General features: G+C 43.3%; 7 non-coding genes across 7 annotated transcripts; all 7 read right to left on the bottom strand.

Moving 5' to 3' along the window:
- Positions 1 to 471: 471 nt before the first annotated feature.
- Positions 472 to 544, bottom strand: trnav-aac (transfer RNA valine (anticodon AAC)). Its single transcript has one exon. It is a non-coding gene; the product is annotated as a tRNA-Val (tRNA).
- Positions 545 to 3,217: 2,673 nt separating this feature from the next.
- Positions 3,218 to 3,290, bottom strand: trnav-cac (transfer RNA valine (anticodon CAC)). Its single transcript has one exon. It is a non-coding gene; the product is annotated as a tRNA-Val (tRNA).
- Positions 3,291 to 5,961: 2,671 nt separating this feature from the next.
- Positions 5,962 to 6,034, bottom strand: trnav-cac (transfer RNA valine (anticodon CAC)). Its single transcript has one exon. It is a non-coding gene; the product is annotated as a tRNA-Val (tRNA).
- Positions 6,035 to 8,704: 2,670 nt separating this feature from the next.
- On the bottom strand, positions 8,705 to 8,777 carry trnav-cac (transfer RNA valine (anticodon CAC)). Its single transcript has one exon. It is a non-coding gene; the product is annotated as a tRNA-Val (tRNA).
- A 2,672-nt stretch (positions 8,778 to 11,449) lies between these two features.
- trnav-aac (transfer RNA valine (anticodon AAC)) lies at positions 11,450 to 11,522 on the bottom strand. Its single transcript has one exon. It is a non-coding gene; the product is annotated as a tRNA-Val (tRNA).
- A 2,673-nt stretch (positions 11,523 to 14,195) lies between these two features.
- trnav-cac (transfer RNA valine (anticodon CAC)) lies at positions 14,196 to 14,268 on the bottom strand. Its single transcript has one exon. It is a non-coding gene; the product is annotated as a tRNA-Val (tRNA).
- Positions 14,269 to 16,921: 2,653 nt separating this feature from the next.
- Positions 16,922 to 16,991, bottom strand: trnav-aac (transfer RNA valine (anticodon AAC)). The gene has a single exon. It is a non-coding gene; the product is annotated as a tRNA-Val (tRNA).
- Positions 16,992 to 18,508: the final 1,517 nt, after the last annotated feature.

Here is an 18,508-nt window from a genome sequence, read left to right as displayed (position 1 = left end):
GTTGTCTGGAACGGTGGCATTTTGCAGCCCAGGGAAGGGCGGTAAACCGCTGTTTGATGCTGCATTCTCCGCTTTCCGCTGGCAGCGGCTGATTGGAGAGTGTGGGAGCGGAAGTTAGGGCTTGTCCCGCCCTCACTCACTCTGGAGCTGAGGAAGAGCGATTAGTCGATGGGTTTGTTTGTGGCTTTAATTTTCTGTTGTGAAGCGTGGTGGCGTGGCAGGATCCTTTAATAAACTCTCACAGCGAACCTGAATGCACGGAATGTGCAGCTTTGAGATATGGTTTCTCCAGCGTCAGGGCTGGAAACGGGAGGGAGTGAGAGACACTGTGTAGAATTTGAGTGTGAACAGAACTGCAGAGAGAAATCAGCAAATGGAACAGCATCGTGAGACACTGCACTCTGTTAACATTGAACAACTAATATGAATGATTTAATTTTATCTTCTCATTAATTGAACACGTTTGCATAATGTTTCCGCCCGGTTTCGAACCGGGGACTTTTCGCGTGTTAGGCGAACGTGATAACCACTACACTACGGAAACGCTGTGGCATTAAGATTGTTGGGAACATAACCAGAGCTTTAACCTCAACAGCTGGACGACACTTCTGGAGCTTGTGTCACGAGAATAGAATGACGGTGCTATATTTAGCAAGGTTGTGAGTGTGGCATGAATTGATCCCGTGTTTCTCTGCCTTTATACATAGGAACAGGAGTGGTCATTCCTCAGCAAGTGGTTAGAATCTGGAATACACTTCTCTAAAGGGCGGTGGAGTCAGACTCAATCTTATCTTTCAAAACGGAGTTGGATAAGTATCCGAATGAAAAAAATTGCACAGCTGTGGGTAAAAGACAGGGGAGTGAGACTTGTTGAGAGTTGGCATGGGCTCGACGGGCTGCATCCATTCCCTTATGCTTTGATTCTATAAGTTAGTGGCACATTTAATAGTGTGCATGTCAGCAGAATATTGAAAGGGACATGGATTCAGTCGGCACAACGAGAGGCATCTGATTCAGAAGATTCCGGTGCATGAAAATTCGGGTTTAATGACTTTAAAGCATCATTTTTCTTTTGTGAAGATTCGGTCAGAGAAATGTTTGAAAAAGAATTTTTTGCTGAAAAGGGCTCAGCACTTCATCTTCTTTTTGGCTGTTAGGGCCACACTTCTTTTCGATGGTATTCTTCCAGAATTTATATTTTCTTTGCTGTTTCACAATAACCAGTCCCTTGCACTGCAGTCTATCTCACTGTTTCCAACGTCTCGTATACATGTTACCAGCAATGAACATTTTGAAGCAGACTTCTAAAGCACAGTGTCCAAAATGGTTTATGGATTCAGAGGTAAAGTGCAGAGCACAGATAAGTTATTCAATTAAGGATTCTCCTTCAGTTAACATTTCTTTAGCTGTGCAAATGAAGATCATCAGTCAATTAATGATGTTTTCCCATGAAGGCAGGATAACATTTAATGATTATGCATTTTCTAAGTAAAAGCCCATGTGATTCAGGGCGAAGTGGCAAATTGGATCCAAATTTGGCTCAGAGGCAGGAAGCAAAAGGTAATGTTTGATGGGTGTTTTTGTGACTGGAAGGATGTTTCCAGTGTGGTTCCACAGTTTTCAGTGCCAGATCCATTGCTTTTTATGGTATTTATCAATGATCTAAACTTGAATATAGGTGTTATGATTACGAAGTTTTCAGGTGTTATTAAAATAGGCAGTGTGGTTGATAATGAAGAAGAAAGCTGGAGACTCCAGGAAGATATCAATCAACTGATAAGGGGGTAGAGCAGTGGCAAACTGAATTTAATCCAGAGATGTGAGAGATCGCGCATTTGTGGAGGGCTAACAAGGAAAGGGAATACACATCAACTGGTATGACATTGAGAAGTGTAGAGGAAAAAAGGTAACTGGGATTGCTTGTCCACAGATCCCTGAAGGTAGCTGACCAGTTGGAAAAGTTGATTAAGAATTCATATGGAATGGTTGCATTTATTGGCAGAAGCAAGGAACAGAACAGCAAGTGGGTTATGCTAGAACTGTATTAAATTCTGGTTAGGCCACAGCTGGAGTTCTGCGTGCAGTTATGGTCACCGCATTGAAGGAAGAACGTGCATACGCTGGAGAGGGTACAGAGGAGATTTACGTAGATGTTGCCGGGAGTGGAGCAACTTTGCTATGAGGACAGATTGAATAGGATGGGTTTGTTTTCCTTGGAACAGAGGAGGCTGATGGGCGACAGCATTGAGGTGTATAAAAATAGGAGGGGCCTAGATATTGTTGATTAAAAGGGTCTATTTCACATAGTGGAGTGGTCAACAACCAGGCTGCATAATTTAAAAGTAATTAGTGTAAGGGTTAAAGGGGATTTGAAGTGAACATTCTGCATGCAGATGTTTGTGGGGGTCTCAAACTCACTGCCTGAAAGTGTGGTGCAGGCAGAAACCCTCACCACATTTAACCAGTTCTTAGATGTGCACATGAAATGCAATAAGGTGCAGGGGTACACACCTAAAACGGGGCATTTGTTGGCCGGTGCAGATACGATGGGCTTAAATGACTCCTTCCATGCTGTAAACCTCTATGATTATATAATTATCGGTTAGGATTACTTTCATGATGCAAAACGTGGCAATCAGATAATTAATGGTGTTTCCAGTGAAGAAGTGTTCGTGCAAGCTGGGGCTCGAACTCAGGAAGCTGAGATCAAGCATCTTGTGAGGCTGTTGTTCGGAGCAGGTGGAGCGTTGTCTCGAACGGTGGCATTTTGAAGCCCAGTGAAGGGCGGTAAACCGCTGTTTGATGCTGCATTCTCCGCTTTCCGCCGGCAGCGGCTCATTGGAGAGTGTGGGTGCGGAAGTTAGGGCTTGTCCCGCCCTCACTCACTCTGGAGCTGAGGAAGAGCGATTAGTCGATGGGTTTGTTTGTGGCTTTAATTTTCTGTTGTGAAGCTTGGTGGCGTGGCAGGATCCTTTAATAATCTCTCACAGCTGACCTGAATGCACGGAATGTGCAGCTTTGAGATCTGGTTTCTCCAGCGTCAGGGCTGCAAACGGGAGGGAGTGAGAGACACTGTGAAGAATTTGAATGTGAACAGAACTGCAGAGAGAAATCAGCAAATGGACCAGCATCGTGAGACACTGCACTCTGTTAATATTGAACCACGAATATGAATGATTTAATTTTAGCTAATCATTAATTGAACACGTTTGCATAATGTTTCCTCCCGGTTTCGAACCAGGGACCTTTCGCGTGTGAGGCGAACGTGATAACCACTACACTACGGAAATGCTGTGGCAGTAGCATGGTTGGGAACATAACCAGAGCTTTAACCTCAACAGCTGAACTACACTGATGGAGCTTGTGTCACGAGAATAGAATGACGGTGCTATATTTAGCAAGGTTGTGAGTGTGGCCGGAATTGATCCCGTGTTTCTCTGCCTTTATACAGAGGAACAGGAGTGGCCATTCCTCAGCAAGTGGTTAAAATCTGGAATACACTGCTCTAAAGGGCGGTGGAGTCAGACTCATTCTTATCTTTCAAAACGAGTTGGATAAGTATCCGAATGAAAAAAATTGCACAGCTGTGTGTAAATGACAGGGGAGTGAGACTTGTTGAGAGTTGGCATGGGCTCGACGGGCTGCAACCATTCCCTTATTCTTTGATTGTATAAGTTAGTGGCACATTTAATAGTGTGCATGTCAGCAGAATATCGAAAGGGACATGGATTCAGTCGGCACAACGAGAGGCATCTGATTCAGAAGATTTGTGTGCACGAAAATTCGGGTTTAATGACTTTAAAAGCATCATTTTTGTTTTGTGAAGATTCGGTCAGTGAAATGTTTGGGAAAATAATTTTTTGCTTAAAAGGGCTCAGCACTTCATCTTCTTTTTGGCTGTTAGGGTCACACTTCTTTTCGATGGTATTCTTCCAGAATGTATATTTTCTTTGCTGTTTCACAATAACCAGTCCCTTGCACTACAGTCTATCTCACTGTTTCCAACGTCCCATGTACATGTTACCAGCAAGGAACATTTTGAAGCAGACTTCTAAAGCACACTGTCCAAAATGGTTTATGGATTCAGAGGTAAAGTGCAGAGCACAGATAAGTTATTCAATTAAGAACTCTCCTTCAGTTAACATTTCTTTAGTTGTGCAAATGAAGATCATCAGTCAATTAATGATGTTTTCCCATGAAGGCAGGATAACATTTAATGATTATGCATTTTCTAAGTAAATGCCCATGTGATTCAGGGCGAAGTGGCATATTGGATCCAAATTTGGCTCAGAGGCAGTAAGCAAAGGGTAATGTTTGATGGGTGTTTTTGTGACTGGAAGGATTATTCCAGTGGGGTTCTGCAGTTTTCAGTGCCAGATCCATTGCTTTTTATGGTATTTATCAATGATCTAAACTTGAATATAGGTGTTATGATTACGAAGTTTTCAGGTGTTATTAAAATAGACAGTGGGTTGATAATGAAGAAGAAAGCTGGAGACTCCAGGAAGATATCAATCAACAGATAAGAGGGTAGAGCAGTGGCAAATTGAATTTAATCCAGAGATGTTAGTGATAGCGCATTTGTGGAGGGCTAACAAGGAAAGGGAATATACATCAACTGGTATGACATTGAGAAGTGTAGAGGAACAAAGGAAACTGGGATTGCTTGTCCACAGATCCCTGAAGGTAGCTGGCCAGTTGGAAAAGTTGGTTAAGAAGTCATATGGAATGGTAGCATTTATTGGCAGAAGCAAGGAACAGAACAGCAAGTGGGTTATGCTAGAACTGTATAAAATTCTTGTTAGGCCACAGCTGGAGTACTGCGTGCAGTTCTAGTCACCGCATTGAAGGAAGGACGTGAATACGCTGGAGAGGGTACAGAGGAGATTTACGTAGTTGTTGCCGGGAGTGGAGCAACTTTGCTATGAGGACAGATTGGATAGGATGGGTTTGTTTTCCTTGGAACAGAGGAGGCTGATGGGCGACAGTATTGAGGTGTATAAAAATAGGAGGGGCCTAGATATTGTTGTTTAAAAGGGTCTATTTCACATAGCGGAGTGGTCAACAACCAGGCTGCATAATTTCAAAGTAATTAGTGTAAGGGTTAAAGGGGATTTGAAGTGAACATTCTGCATGCAGATGATTGTGGGGGTCTCAAACTCACTGCCTGAAAGTGTGGTGCAGGCAGAAACCCTCACCACATTTAACAAGTTATTAGATGTGCACATGAAATGCAATAAGTTGCAGGGGGACACACCTAAAACTGGGCATTTGTTGGCCGGTGCAGATACGATGGGCTTAAATGACTCCTTCCATGCTGTAAACCTCTATGATTATATAATTATCGGTTAGGATTACTTTCATGATGCAAAACGTGACAACCAGATAATTAATGGTGTTTCCAGTGAAGAAGTGTTCGTGCAAGCTGGGGCTCGAACTCAGGAAGCTGAGATGAAGCATCTTATGAGGCTGCTGTTCGGTGTACGGGGAGCGTTGTCTCGAACGGTGGCATTTTGCAGCCCACTGAAGGGCGGTAAACCGCTGTTTGATGCTGCATTCTCCGCTTTCCGCCGGCAGCGGCTGATTGGAGAGTGTGGGAGCGGAAGTTAGGGCTTGTCCCGCCCTCACTCATTCTGGAGCTGGGGAAGAGCGATTAGTCGATGGGTTTGTTTGTGGCTTTAATTTTCTGTTGTGAAGCTTGGTGGCGTGGCAGGATCCTTTAATAAAAGCTGACAGCTGACCTGAATGCACGGAATGTGCAGCTTTGAGATATGGTTTCTCCAGCGTCAGGGCTGGAAACGGGAGGGAGTGAGAGACACTGAAGAATTTGAGTGTGAACAGAACGGCAGAGAGAAATCAGCAAATGGACCAGCATCGTGAGACACTGCACTCTGTTAATATTGAACCACTAATATGAATGATTTAATTTTATCTAATCATTAATTGAACACGTTTGCATAATGTTTCCGCCCGGTTTCGAACCGGGGACCTTTCGCGTGTGAGGCGAACCTGATAACCACTACACTACGGAAACGCTGTGGCAGTAGCATTGTTGGGAACATAACCAGAGCTTTAACCTCAACAGCTGGACTACACTTATGGAGCTTGTGTCACGAGAATAGAATGACGGTGCGAAATTTAGCAAGGTTGTGAGTGTGGCAGGAATTGATCCCGTGTTTCTCTGCCTTTATACATCGGAAAAGGAGTGGCCATTCCTCAGCAAGTGGTTAAAATCTGGAATACACTGCTCTAAAGGGCGGTGGAGTCACACTCATTCTTATCTTTCAAAACGAGTTGGATAAATATCCGAATGAAAAAAATTGCACAGCTGAGTGTAAATGACAGGGGAGTGAGACTTGTTGAGAGTTGGCATGGGCTCGACGGGCTGCAACCATTCCCTTATTCTTTGATTGTATAAGTTAGTGGCACATTTAATAGTGTGCATGTCAGCAGAATATTGAAAGGGACATGGATTCAGTCGGCACAACGAGAGGCATCTGATTCAGAAGATTTGGGTGCACGAAAATTCGGGTTTAATGACTTTAAAAGCATCATTTTTGTTTTGTGAAGATTCGGTCAGAAAAATGTTTGGGAAAAGAATTTTTTGCTGAAAAGGTCTCAGCACTTCATCTTCTTTTTGGCTGTTAGGGTCACACTTCTTTTCGATGGTATTCTTCCAGACTGTATATTTTCTTTGCTGTTTCACAATAACCAGTCCCTTGCACTACAGTCTATCTCACTGTTTCCAACGTCCCATGTACATGTTACCAGCAAGGAACATTTTGAAGCAGACTTCTAAAGCACACTGTCCAATATGGTTTATGGATTCAGAGGTAAAGTGCAGAGCACAGATAAGTTATTCAATTAAGGACTCTCCTTCAGTTAACATTTCTTTAGTTGTGCAAATGAAGATCATCAGTCAATTAATGATGTTTTCCCATGAAGGCAGGATAACATTTAATGATTATGCATTTTCTAAGTAAAAGCCCATGTGATTCAGGGCGAAGTGGCAAATTGGATCCAAATTTGGCTCAGAGGCAGGAGCAAAGGGTAATGTTTGATGGGTGATTTTGTGACTGGAAGGATGTTTCCAGTGGGGTTCCACAGTTTTCAGTGCCAGATCCATTGCTTTTATGGTATTTATCAATGATCTAAACTTGATTATAGGTGTTATGATCACGAAGTTTTCAGGTGTTTTTAAAATAGGCAGTGGGTTGATAATGAAGAAGAAAGCTGGAGACTACAGGAAGATATCAATCAACTGATAAGGGGGTAGAGCAGTTGCAAATGGAATTTAATCCAGAGATGTGAGAGATCGCGCATTTGTGGAGGGCTAACAAGGAAAGGGAATACACATCAACTGGTATGACATTGAGAAGTGTAGAGGAACAAAGGTAACTGGGATTGCTTGTCCACAGATCCCTGAAGGTAGCTGGCCAGTTGGAAAAGTTGGTTAAGAAGTCATATGGAATGGTTGCATTTATTGGCAGAAGCAAGGAACAGAACAGCAAGTGGTTTATGCTAGAACTGTATAAAATTCTGGTTAGGCCACAGCTGGAGTACTGCGTGCAGTTCTAGTCACCGCATTGAAGGAAGGACGTGAATACGCTGGAGAGGGTACAGAGGAGCTTTACGTAGTTGTTGCCGGCAGTGGAGCAACTTTGCTATGAGGACAGATTGGATAGGATGGGTTTGTTTTCCTTGGAACAGAGGAGGCTGATGGGCGACAGTATTGAGGTGTATAAAAATAGGAAGGGCCTAGATATTGTTGTTTAAAAGGGTCTATTTCACATAGCGGCGTGGTCAACAACCAGGCTGCATAATTTAAAAGTAATTAGTGTAAGGGTTAAAGGGCATTTGAAGTGAACATTCTGCATGCAGATGTTTGTGGGGGTCTCAAACTTACTGCCTGAAAGTGTGGTGCAGGCAGAAACCCTCACCACATTTAACAAGTTCTGAGATGTGCACATGAAATGCAATAAGGTGCAGTAGGACACACCTAAAACTGGGCATTTGTTGGCCGGTGCAGATACGATGGGCTTAAATGACTCCTTCCATGCTGTAAACCTCTATGATTATATAATTATCGGTTAGGATTACTTTCATGATGCAAAACGTGGCATCAGATAATTAATGGTGTTTCCAGTGAAGAAGTGTTCGTGCAAGCTGGGGCTCGAACTCAGGAAGCTGAGATGAAGCATCTTATGAGGTTGCTGTTCGGTGTACGGGGAGCGTTGTCTCGAACGGTGGTATTTTGCAGCCCAGTGAAGGGCGGTAAACCGCTGTTTGATGCTGCATTCTCCGCTTTCCGCCGGCAGCGGCTGATTGGAGAGTGTGGGAGCGGAAGTTAGGGCTTGTCCCTCCCTCACTCATTCTGGAGCTGGGGAAGAGCGATTAGTCGATGGGTTTGTTTGTGGCTTTAATTTTCTGTTGTGAAGCGTGGTGGCGTGGCAGGATCCTTTAATAAAAGCTCACAGCTGACCTGAATGCACGGAATGTGAAGCTTTGAGATATGGTTTCTCCAGCGTCAGGGCTGGAAACGGGAGGGAGTGAGAGACACTGTGAAGAATTTGAGTGTGAACAGAACTGTAGAGAGAAATCAGCAAATGGAACAGCATCGTGAGACACTGCACTCTGTTACCATTGAACCACTAATATGAATGATTTAATTTTATCTTATCATTAATTGAACACGTTTGCATAATGTTTCCGCCCGGTTTCGAATCGGGGACCTTTCGCGTGTGAGGCGAACGTGATAACCACTACACTACGGAAACGCTGTGGCAGTAGCATTGTTGGGAACATAACCAGATCTTTAACCTCAACAGCTGGACTACACTTATGGAGCTTGTGTCACGAGAATAGAATGACGGTGCTATATTTAGCAAGGTTGTGAGTGTGGCAGGAATTGATCCCGTGTTTCTCTGCCTTTATACATAGGAACAGGAGTGGCCATTCCTCAGCAAGTGGTTAAAATCTGGAATACACTGCTCTAAAGGGCGGTGGAGTCAGACTCATTCTTATCTTTCATAACGAGTTGGATAAGTATCCGAATGAAAAAAATTGCACAGCTGTGTGTAAATGACAGGGGAGTGAGACTTGCTGAGAGTTGGCATGGGCTCGACGGGCTGCAACCATTCCCTTATTCTTTGATTGTATAAGTTAGTGGCACATTTAATAGTGTGCATGTCAGCAGAATATTGAGAGGGACATGGATTCAGTCGGCACAACGAGAGGCATCTGATTCAGAAGATTTGGGTGCACGAAAATCCGGGTTTAATGACTTTAAAAGCATCATTTTTGTTTTGTGAAGATTCGGTCAGAAAAATGTTTGGGAAAATAATTTTTTGCTGAAAAGGGCTCAGCACTTCATCTTCTTTTTGGCTGTTCGGGTCACACTTCTTTTCGATGGTATTCTTCCAGAATGTATATTTTCTTTGCTGTTTCACAATAACCAGTCCCTTGCACTACAGTCTATCTCACTGTTTCCAACGTCCCATGTACATGTTACCAGCAAGGAACATTTTGAAGCAGACTTCTAAAGCACACTGTCCAATATGGTTTATGGATTCAGAGGTAAAGTGCAGAGCACAGATAAGTTATTCAATTAAGGACTCTCCTTCAGTTAACATTTCTTTAGTTGTGCAAATGAAGATCATTAGTCAATTAATGATGTTTTCCCATGAAGGCAGGATAACAGTTAATGATTATGCATTTTCTAAGTAAATGCCCATGTGATTCAGGGCGAAGCGGCATATTGGATCCAAATTTTGCTCAGAGGCAGTTAGCAAAGGGTAATGTTTGATGGGTGTTTTTGTGACTGGAAGGATGATTCCAGTGGGGTTCCGCAGTTTTCAGAGCCAGATCCATTGCTTTTTATGGTATTTATCAATGATCTAAACTTGAATATAGGTGTTATGATTTCGAAGTTTTCAGGTGTTATTAAAATAGGCAGTGGGTTGATAATGAAGAAGAAAGCTGGAGACTCCAGGAAGATATCAATCAACTGATAAGGGCGTAGATAAGTGGCAAATGGAATTTAATCCAGAGATGTGAGTGATAGCGCATTTGTGGAGGGCTAACAAGGAAAGGGAATACACATCAACTGGTATGACATTGAGAAGTGTAGAGGAACAAAGGTAACTGGGATTGCTTGTCCACAAATCCCTGAATGTAGCTGGCCAGTTGGAAAAGTTGGTTAAGAAGTCATATGGAATGGTAGCCTTTATTGGCAGAAGCAAGGAACAGAACAGCAAGTGGGTTATGCTAGAACTATATAAAATTCTGGTTAGGCCACAGCTGGAGTACTGCGTGCAGTTCTAGTCACCGCATTGAAGGAAGGACGTGAATACGCTGGAGAGGGTACAGAGGAGATTTACGTAGATGTTGCCGGGAGTGGAGCAACTTTGCTATGAGGACAGATTGGATAGGATGGGTTTGTTTTCCTTGGAACAGAGGAGGCTGATGGGCGACAGCATTGCGGTTTATAAAAATAGGAGGGGCCTAGATATTGTAGATTGAAAGGTTCTATTTCACAGAGTGGAGTGGTCAACAACCAGGCTGCATAATTTAAAAGTAATTAGTGTGAGGGTTAAAGGGGATTTGAAGTGAACATTCTGCAAGCAGATGTTTGTGAGGGTCTCAAACTCACTGCCTGAAAGTGTGGTGCAGGCAGAAACCATCACCACATTTAACAAGTTCTTAGATGTGCACATGAAATGCAATAAGGTGCAGGGGTACACGCCTCAAACTGGGCATTTGTTGGCCGGTGCATATACAATGGGCTTAAATGACTCCTTCCAAGCTGTAAACCTCTATGATTAGAAATTATCGGTTAGGATTACTTTCATGATGCAAAACGTGGCAATCAGATAATTAATGGTGTTTCCAGTGAAGAAGTGTTCGTGCAAGCTGGGGCTCGAACTCAGGAAGGTGAGATGAAGCATCTTATGAGGCTGCTGTTCGGTGTACGGGGAGCGTTGTCTCGAACGGTGGCATTTTGCAGCCCAATGAAGGGCGGCAAACCGCTGTTTGATGCTGCATTTTCCGCTTTCCGCCGGCAGCGGCTGATTGGAGAGTGTTGGAGCGGAAGTTAGGGCTTGTCCCGCTCTCACTCACTCTGGAGCTGGGGAACAGTGATTAGTCGATGGGTTTGTTTGTGGCTTTAATTTTCTGTTGTGAAGCGTGGCGGCATGGCAGGATCCTTTAATAATCTCTCACAGCTGACCTGAATGCACGGAATGTGCAGCTTTGAGATATGGTTTCTCCAGCGTCAGGGCTGGAAACGGGAGGGAGTGAGAGACACTGTGTAGAATTTGAGAGTGTACAGAACTGCAGAGAGAACTCAGCAAATGGAACAGCATCGTGAGACACTGCACTCTGTTAATATTGAACCACTAATATGAATGATTTAATTTTATCTAATCATTAATTGAACACGTTTGCATAATGTTTCCGCCCGGTTTCGGACCGGGAATCTTGCGCGTGTTAGGCGAATGTGATAACCACTACACTACGGAAACGCTGTGTCAGAAAGACAGTGGGGAACTTAACCAGAGCTTTAACCTCAACAGCTGGACTACACTTCTGGAGCTTGTGTCACGAGAATAGAATGACGGTGCGAAATTTAGCAAGGTTCTGAGTGTGGCAGGAATTGATCCCGTGTTTCTCTGCCTTTTTCCATAGGAACAGGAGTGGCCATTCCTCAGCAGGTGGTTAGAATCTGGAATACACTGCTCTAAAGGGCGGTGGAGTCAGACTCAATCTTATCTTTCAAAACGGAGTTGGATTAGTATCCGAATGAAAAAAATTGCACAGCTGTGGGTAAATGACAGGGGAGTGAGACTTGTTGAGAGTTGGCATGGGCTCGACGGGCTGCAACCATTCCCTTATTCTTTGATTCTATAAGTTAGTGGCACATTTAATAGTGTGCATGTCAGCAGAATATTGAAAGGGACATGGATTCAGTCGGCACAACGAGAGGCATCTGATTCAGAAGATTCGGGTGCACGAAAATTCGGGTTTAATGACTTTAAAAGCATCATTTTTGTTTTGTGAAGATTCGGACAGAGAAATGTTTCGGAAAAGAATTTTTTGTTGAAAAGGGCTCAGCACTTCATCTTCTTTTTGGCTGTTAGGTCAACACTTCTTTTCGATGGTATTCTTCGAGATGGATATTTTCTTTGCTGTTTCACAATAACCAATCCCTTGCACTACAGTCTGTCTCACTGTTTCCAACGTCCCATGTAAATGTTACCAGCAAGGAACATTTTGAAACAGACTTCTAAAGCACAGTTTCCAAAATGGTTTATGGATTCAGAGGTAAAGTGCAGAGCACAGATAAGTTATTCAATTAAGGACTCTCCTTCAGTTAACATTTCTTTAGTTGTGCAAATGAAGATCATCAGTCAATTAATGATGTTTTCCCATGAAGGCAGGATAACATTTAATGATTATGCATTTTCTAAGTAAAAGCCCATGTGATTCAGGGCGAAGTGGCAAATTGGATCCAAATTTGGCTCAGAGGCAGGAAGCAAAGGGTAATGTTTGATGGGTGTTTTTGTGACTGGAAGGATGTTTCCAGTGGGGTTCCACAGTTTTCAGTGCCAGATCCATTGCTTTTATGGTATTTATCAATGATCTAAACTTGAATATAGGTGTTATGATTACGAAGTTTTCAGGTGTTATTAAAATAGGCAGTGTGGTTTATAATGAAGAAGAAAGCTGGAGACTCCAGGAAGATATCAATCAACTGATAAGGGGTTAGAGCAGTGGCAAATGGAATTTAATCCAGAGATGTGAGAGATCACGCATTTGTGGAGGGCTAACAAGGAAAGGGAATACAATTCAACTGGTATGACATTGAGAAGTGTAGAGGAACAAAGATAACTGGGATTGCTTGTCCACAGAACCCTGAAGGTAGCTGGCCAGTTGGAAAAGTTGGTTAAGAAGTCATATGGAATGGTTGCATTTATTGGCAGAAGCAAGGAACAGAACAGCAAGTGGGTTATGCTAGAACTGTATAAAATTCTGGTTCGGCCACAGCTGGAGTACTGCGTGCAGTTCTGGTCACCGCATTGAAGGAAGAACGTGAATACGCTGGAGAGGGTACAGAGGAGATTTACGTCGATGTTGCCGGGAGTGGAGCAACATTGCTATGAGGACAGATTGGACAGGATGGGTTTGTTTTCCTTGGAACACAGGAGGCTGATGGGCGACAGCATTGAGATGTATAAAAATAGGAGGGGCCTAGATATTGTTGATTAAAAGGGTCTATTTCACATAGTGGAGTGGTCAACAACCAGGCTGCATAATTTCAAAGTAATTAGTGTAAGGGTTAAAGGGGATTTGAAGTGAACATTCTGCAAGCAGATGTTTGTGGGGGTCTCAAACTCACTGCCTGAAAGTGTGGTGCAGGCAGAAACCCTCACCACATTTAACAAGTTCTTAGATGTGCACATTAAATGCAATAAGATGAATGGGTACTCACCTAAAACTGGGCATTTGTTGGCCGGTGCAGATACGATGGGCTTAAATGACTCCTTCCATGCTGTAAACATCTATGATTATATAATTATCGGTTAGGATTACTTTCATGATGCAAAACGTGGCAATCAGATAATTAATGGTGTTTCCAGTGAAGAAGTGTTCCTGCAAGCTGGGGCTCGAACTCAGGAAGTTGAGATGAAGCATCTTATGAGGCTGCTGTTTGGTGTACGGGGAGCGTTTTCTCGGACGGTGGCATTTTGCAGCCCAGTGAAGGGTGGTAAACCGCTGTTTGATGTTGCATTCTCCGCTCTCCACCGGCAGCCACTGATTGGAGAGTGTGGGAGCGGAAGTTAGGGCTTGTCCCGCCCTCACTCACTCTGGAGCTGGGGAAGAGCGATTAGTCGATGGGTTTGTTTGTGGCTTTAATTTTCTGTTGTGAAGCGTGGTGGCGTGGCAGGATCCTTTAATAATCTGTCACAGCTGACCTGAATGCACGGAATGTGCAGCTTTGAGATATGGTTTCTCCAGCGTCAGGGCTGGAAACGGGAGGGAGTGAGAGACACTGTGCAGAAGTTGAGTGTGCACAGAACTGCAGAGAGAAATTAGCAAATGGAACAGCATCGTGAGACACTGCACTCTGTTATTATTGAACCACTAATATGAATGATTTAATTTTATCTAATCATAAATTGAACACGTTTGCATAATGTTTCCGCCCGGTTTCGAACCGGGTACCTTTCACGTGTGAGGCGAACGTGATAACCACTACACTACGGAAACGCTGTGGCAGTAACACCGTGGGGAACATAACCAGAGCTTTAACCTCAACAGCTGGACTACACTTTTGGAGCTTGTGTCACGATAATAGAATGACGGTGCTATATTTAGCAAGGTTGTGAGTGTGGCAGGAATTGATCGCGTGTTTCTCTGCCTTTATACATGGGAACAGGAGTGGCCATTCCTCAGCAAGTGGTTAGAATCTTGAATACACTGCTCTAAAGGGCGGTGGAGTCAGACTCAATCTTATCTTTCAAACCGAGTTGGATAAGTATCCTAATGAAAGAAATTGCACAGCTTTGGGTAAATGACAGGGGAGTGAGACTTGTTGAGAGTTGGCATGGGCTCGACGGGCTGCAACCATTCCCTTATTCTTTGATTCTATAAGTTAGTGGCACATTTGATAGTGTGCATGTCAGCAGCATATTGAAAGGGACATGGATTCAGTCGGCACAACGAGAGGCATCTGATTCAGAAGATTCGGGTGCACGAAAATTCGGGTTTAATGACTTTAAAAGCATAATTTTTGTTTTGTGAAGATTCGGTCAGAGAAATGTTTGGGAAAAGCATTTTTTGCTGAAAAGGGCTCAGCCCTTCATCTTCTTTTTGGCTGTTAGGGCCACACATCTTTTCGATGGTATTCTTCCAGATTGTATATTTTCTTTGCTGTTTCACAATAACCAGTCCCTTGCACTACAGTCTATCTCATTGTTTCCAACGTCCCATGTACATGTTACCAGCAAGGAACATTTTGAAACAGACTTCTAAAGCACAGTGTCCAAAATGGTTTATGGATTCAGAGGTAAAGTGCAGAGCACAGATAACTTATTCAATTAAGGACTCTCCTTCAGTTAACATTTCTTTAGTTGTGCAAATGAAGATCATCAGTCAATTAATGATGTTTTCCCATGAAGGCAGGATAACATTTAATGATTATGCATTTTCTAAGTAAAAGCCCATGTGATTCAGGGCGAAGTGGCAAATTGGATCCAAATTTGGCTCAGAGGCAGGAAGCAAAGGCTAATGTTTGATGGGTGTTTTTGTGACTGGAAGGATGTTTCCAGTGGGGTTCCACAGTTTTCAGTGCCAGATCCATTGCTTTTTATGGTATTTATCAATGATCTAAACTTGAATATAGATGTTATGATTCCGAAGTTTTCAGGTGTTATTAAAATAGGCAGTGTGGTTGATAATGAAGAAGAAAGCTGGAGACTCCAGGAAGATAACAATCAACTGATAAGGTGGTAGAGCAGTGGAAAATGAGAGATCGCGCATTTGTGGAGGGCTAACAAGGAAAGGGAATACACATCAACTGGTATGACATTGAGAAGTGTAGAGGAACAAAGGTAACTGGGATTGCTTGTCCACAGATCCCTGAAGGTCGCTGACCAGTTGGAAAAGTTGATTAAGAATTCATATGGAATGGTTGCATTTATTGGCAGAAGCAAGGAACAGAACAGCAAGTGGGTTATGCTAGAACTGTATAAAATAGTGGTTAGGCCACAGCTGGAGTTCTGCGTGCAGTTCTGGTCACCGCATTGAAGGAAGAACGTGAATACGCTGGAGAGGGTACAGAGGAGATTTACGTAGATGTTGCCGGGAGTGGAGCAACTTTGCTATGAGGACAGATTGGATAGGATGGGTTTGTTTTCCTTGGAACAGAGGAGGCTGATGGGCGACCGCATTGAGGTGTATAAAAGTAGGAGGGGCCTAGATATTGTTGATTAAAAGGGTCTATTTCACATAGTGGAGTGGTCAACAACCAGGCTGCATAATTTCAAAGTAATTAGTGTAAGGGTTAAAGGGGATTTGAAGTGAACATTCTGCATGCAGATGTTTGTGGGGGTCTCAAACTCACTGCCTAAAAGTGTGGTGCAGGCAGAAACCCTCACCACATTTAACCAGTTCTTAGATGTGCACATGAAATGCAATAAGGTGCAGGGGTACACACCTAAAACTGGGCATTTGTTGGCCGGTGCAGATACTATGGGCGTAAATGACTCTTTCCATGCTGTAAACCTCTATGATTATATAATTATCGGTTAGGATCACTTTCATGATGCAAAACGTGGCAATCAGATAATTAATGGTGTTTCCAGTGAAGAAGTGTTCGTGCAAGTTGGGGCTCGAACTCAGGAAGCTGAGATGAAGCATCTTATGAGGCTGCTGTTCGGAGCACGGGGAGCGTTGTCTGGAACGGTGGCATTTTGCAGCCCAGTGAAGGGCTGTAAACCGCTGTTTGATGCTGCATTCTCCGCTTTCCGCCGGCAGCGGCTGATTGGAGAGTGTGGGAGCGGAAGTTAGGGCTTGTCCCGCCCTCACTCACTCTGGAGCTGAGGAAGAGCGATTAGTCGATGGGTTTGTTTGTGGCTTTAATTTTCTGTTGTGAAGCGTGGTGGCGTGGCAGGATCCTTTAATAATCTCTCACAGCTGACCTGAATGCACGGAATGTGCAGCTTTGAGATATGGTTTCTCCAGCGTCAGGGCTGGAAACGGGAGGGAGTGAGAGACACTGTGTAGAATTTGAGTGTGAACAGAACTGCAGAGATAAATCAGCAAATGGAACAGCATCGTGAGACACTGCACTCTGTTAACATTGAACAACTAATCTGAATGATTTAATTGTATCTTATAATTAATTGAACACGTTTGCATAATGTTCAGCCCGGTTTCGAACCGGGGACCTTTCGCGTGTTAGGCGAACGTGATAACCACTACACTACGGAAACGCTGGTGCAGTAACATCGTTGGGAACATAACCAGAGCGTTAACCTCAACAGCTGGACGACACTTCTGGAGCTTGTGTCAGGAGAAGAGAATAACGGTGCTAGATTTAGCAAGGTTGTGAGTGTGGCAGGAATTGATCCCGTGTTTCTCTGCCTTTATACATAGGAACAGGAGTGGCCATTCCTCAGCAAGTGGTTAGAATCTGGAATACACTTCTCTAAAGGGCGGTGGAGTCAGACTCAATCTTATCTTTCAAAACGGAGTTGTATCAGTATCCGACTGAAAGAAATTGCACAGCTGCGGGTAAATGACAGGGGAGTGAGACTTGTTGAGAGTTGGCATGGGCTCGACGGGCTGCATCCATTCCCTTATTCTTTGATTCTATAAGTTAGTGGCACATTTAATAGTGTGCATGTCAGCAGAATATTGAAAGGGACATGGATTCAGTCGGCACAATGAGAGGCATCTGATTCAGAAGATTTGGGTGCACGAAAATTCGGGTTTAATGACTTTAAAAGCATCATTTTTCTTTTGTGAAGATTCGGTCAGAGAAATGTTTGAAAAATAATTTTTTGCTGAAAAGGGCTCAGCACTTCATCTTCTTTTTGGCTGTTAGGGCCACACTTCCTTTCGATGGTATTCTTCCAGAATGTATATTTTCTTTGCTGTTTCACAATAACCAGTCCCTTGCACTACAGTCTATCTCACTGTTTCCAACGTCTCATATACATGTTACCAGCAATGAACATTTTGAAGCAGACTTCTAAAGCACAGTGTCCAAAATGGTTTATGGATTCAGAGGTAAAGTGCAGAGCACAGATAAGTTATTCAATTAAGGACTCTCCTTCAGTAAACATTTCTTTAGTTGTGCAAATGAAGATCATCAGTCAATTAATGATGTTTTCCCATGAAGGCAGGATAACATTTAATGATTATGCATTTTCTAAGTAAAAGCCCATGTGATTCAGGGCGAAGTGGCAAATTGGATCCAAATTTGGCTCACAGGCAGGAAGCAAAGGGTAATGTTTGATGGGTGTTTTTGTGACTGGAAGGATGTTTCCAGTGGGCTTCCACAGTTTTCAGTGCCAGATCCATTGCTTTTTATGGTATTTATCAATGATCTCAACTTGAAGATAAGTGTTATGATTACGAAGTTTTCAGGTGTTATTAAAATAGGCAGTGTGGTTGATAATGAAGAAGAAAGCTGGAGACTCCAGGAAGATATCAATCAACTGATAAGGGGGTAGAGCAGTGGCAAATTGAATTTAAACCAGAGATGTGAGAGATCGCGCATTTGTGGAGGGCTAACAAGGAAAGGGAATTCACATCAACTGGTATGACATTGAGAAGTGTAGAGGAACAAAGGTAACTGGGATTGCTTGTCCACAGATCCCTGAAGGTAGCTGGCCAGTTGGAAAAGTTGGTTAAGAAGTCATATGGAATGGTTGCATTTATTGGCAGAAGCAAGGAAGAGAACAGCAAGTGGGTTATGCTAGAACTGTATAAAATTCTGGTT

The sequence above is a fragment of the Pristiophorus japonicus genome, chromosome 3, assembly GCF_044704955.1.
Source record: "Pristiophorus japonicus isolate sPriJap1 chromosome 3, sPriJap1.hap1, whole genome shotgun sequence".
Taxonomy (NCBI): domain Eukaryota; kingdom Metazoa; phylum Chordata; class Chondrichthyes; family Pristiophoridae; genus Pristiophorus; species Pristiophorus japonicus.
Note: the sequence above shows the minus strand (reverse complement) of the source record. Positions and strands in the feature narration are given on the sequence as shown.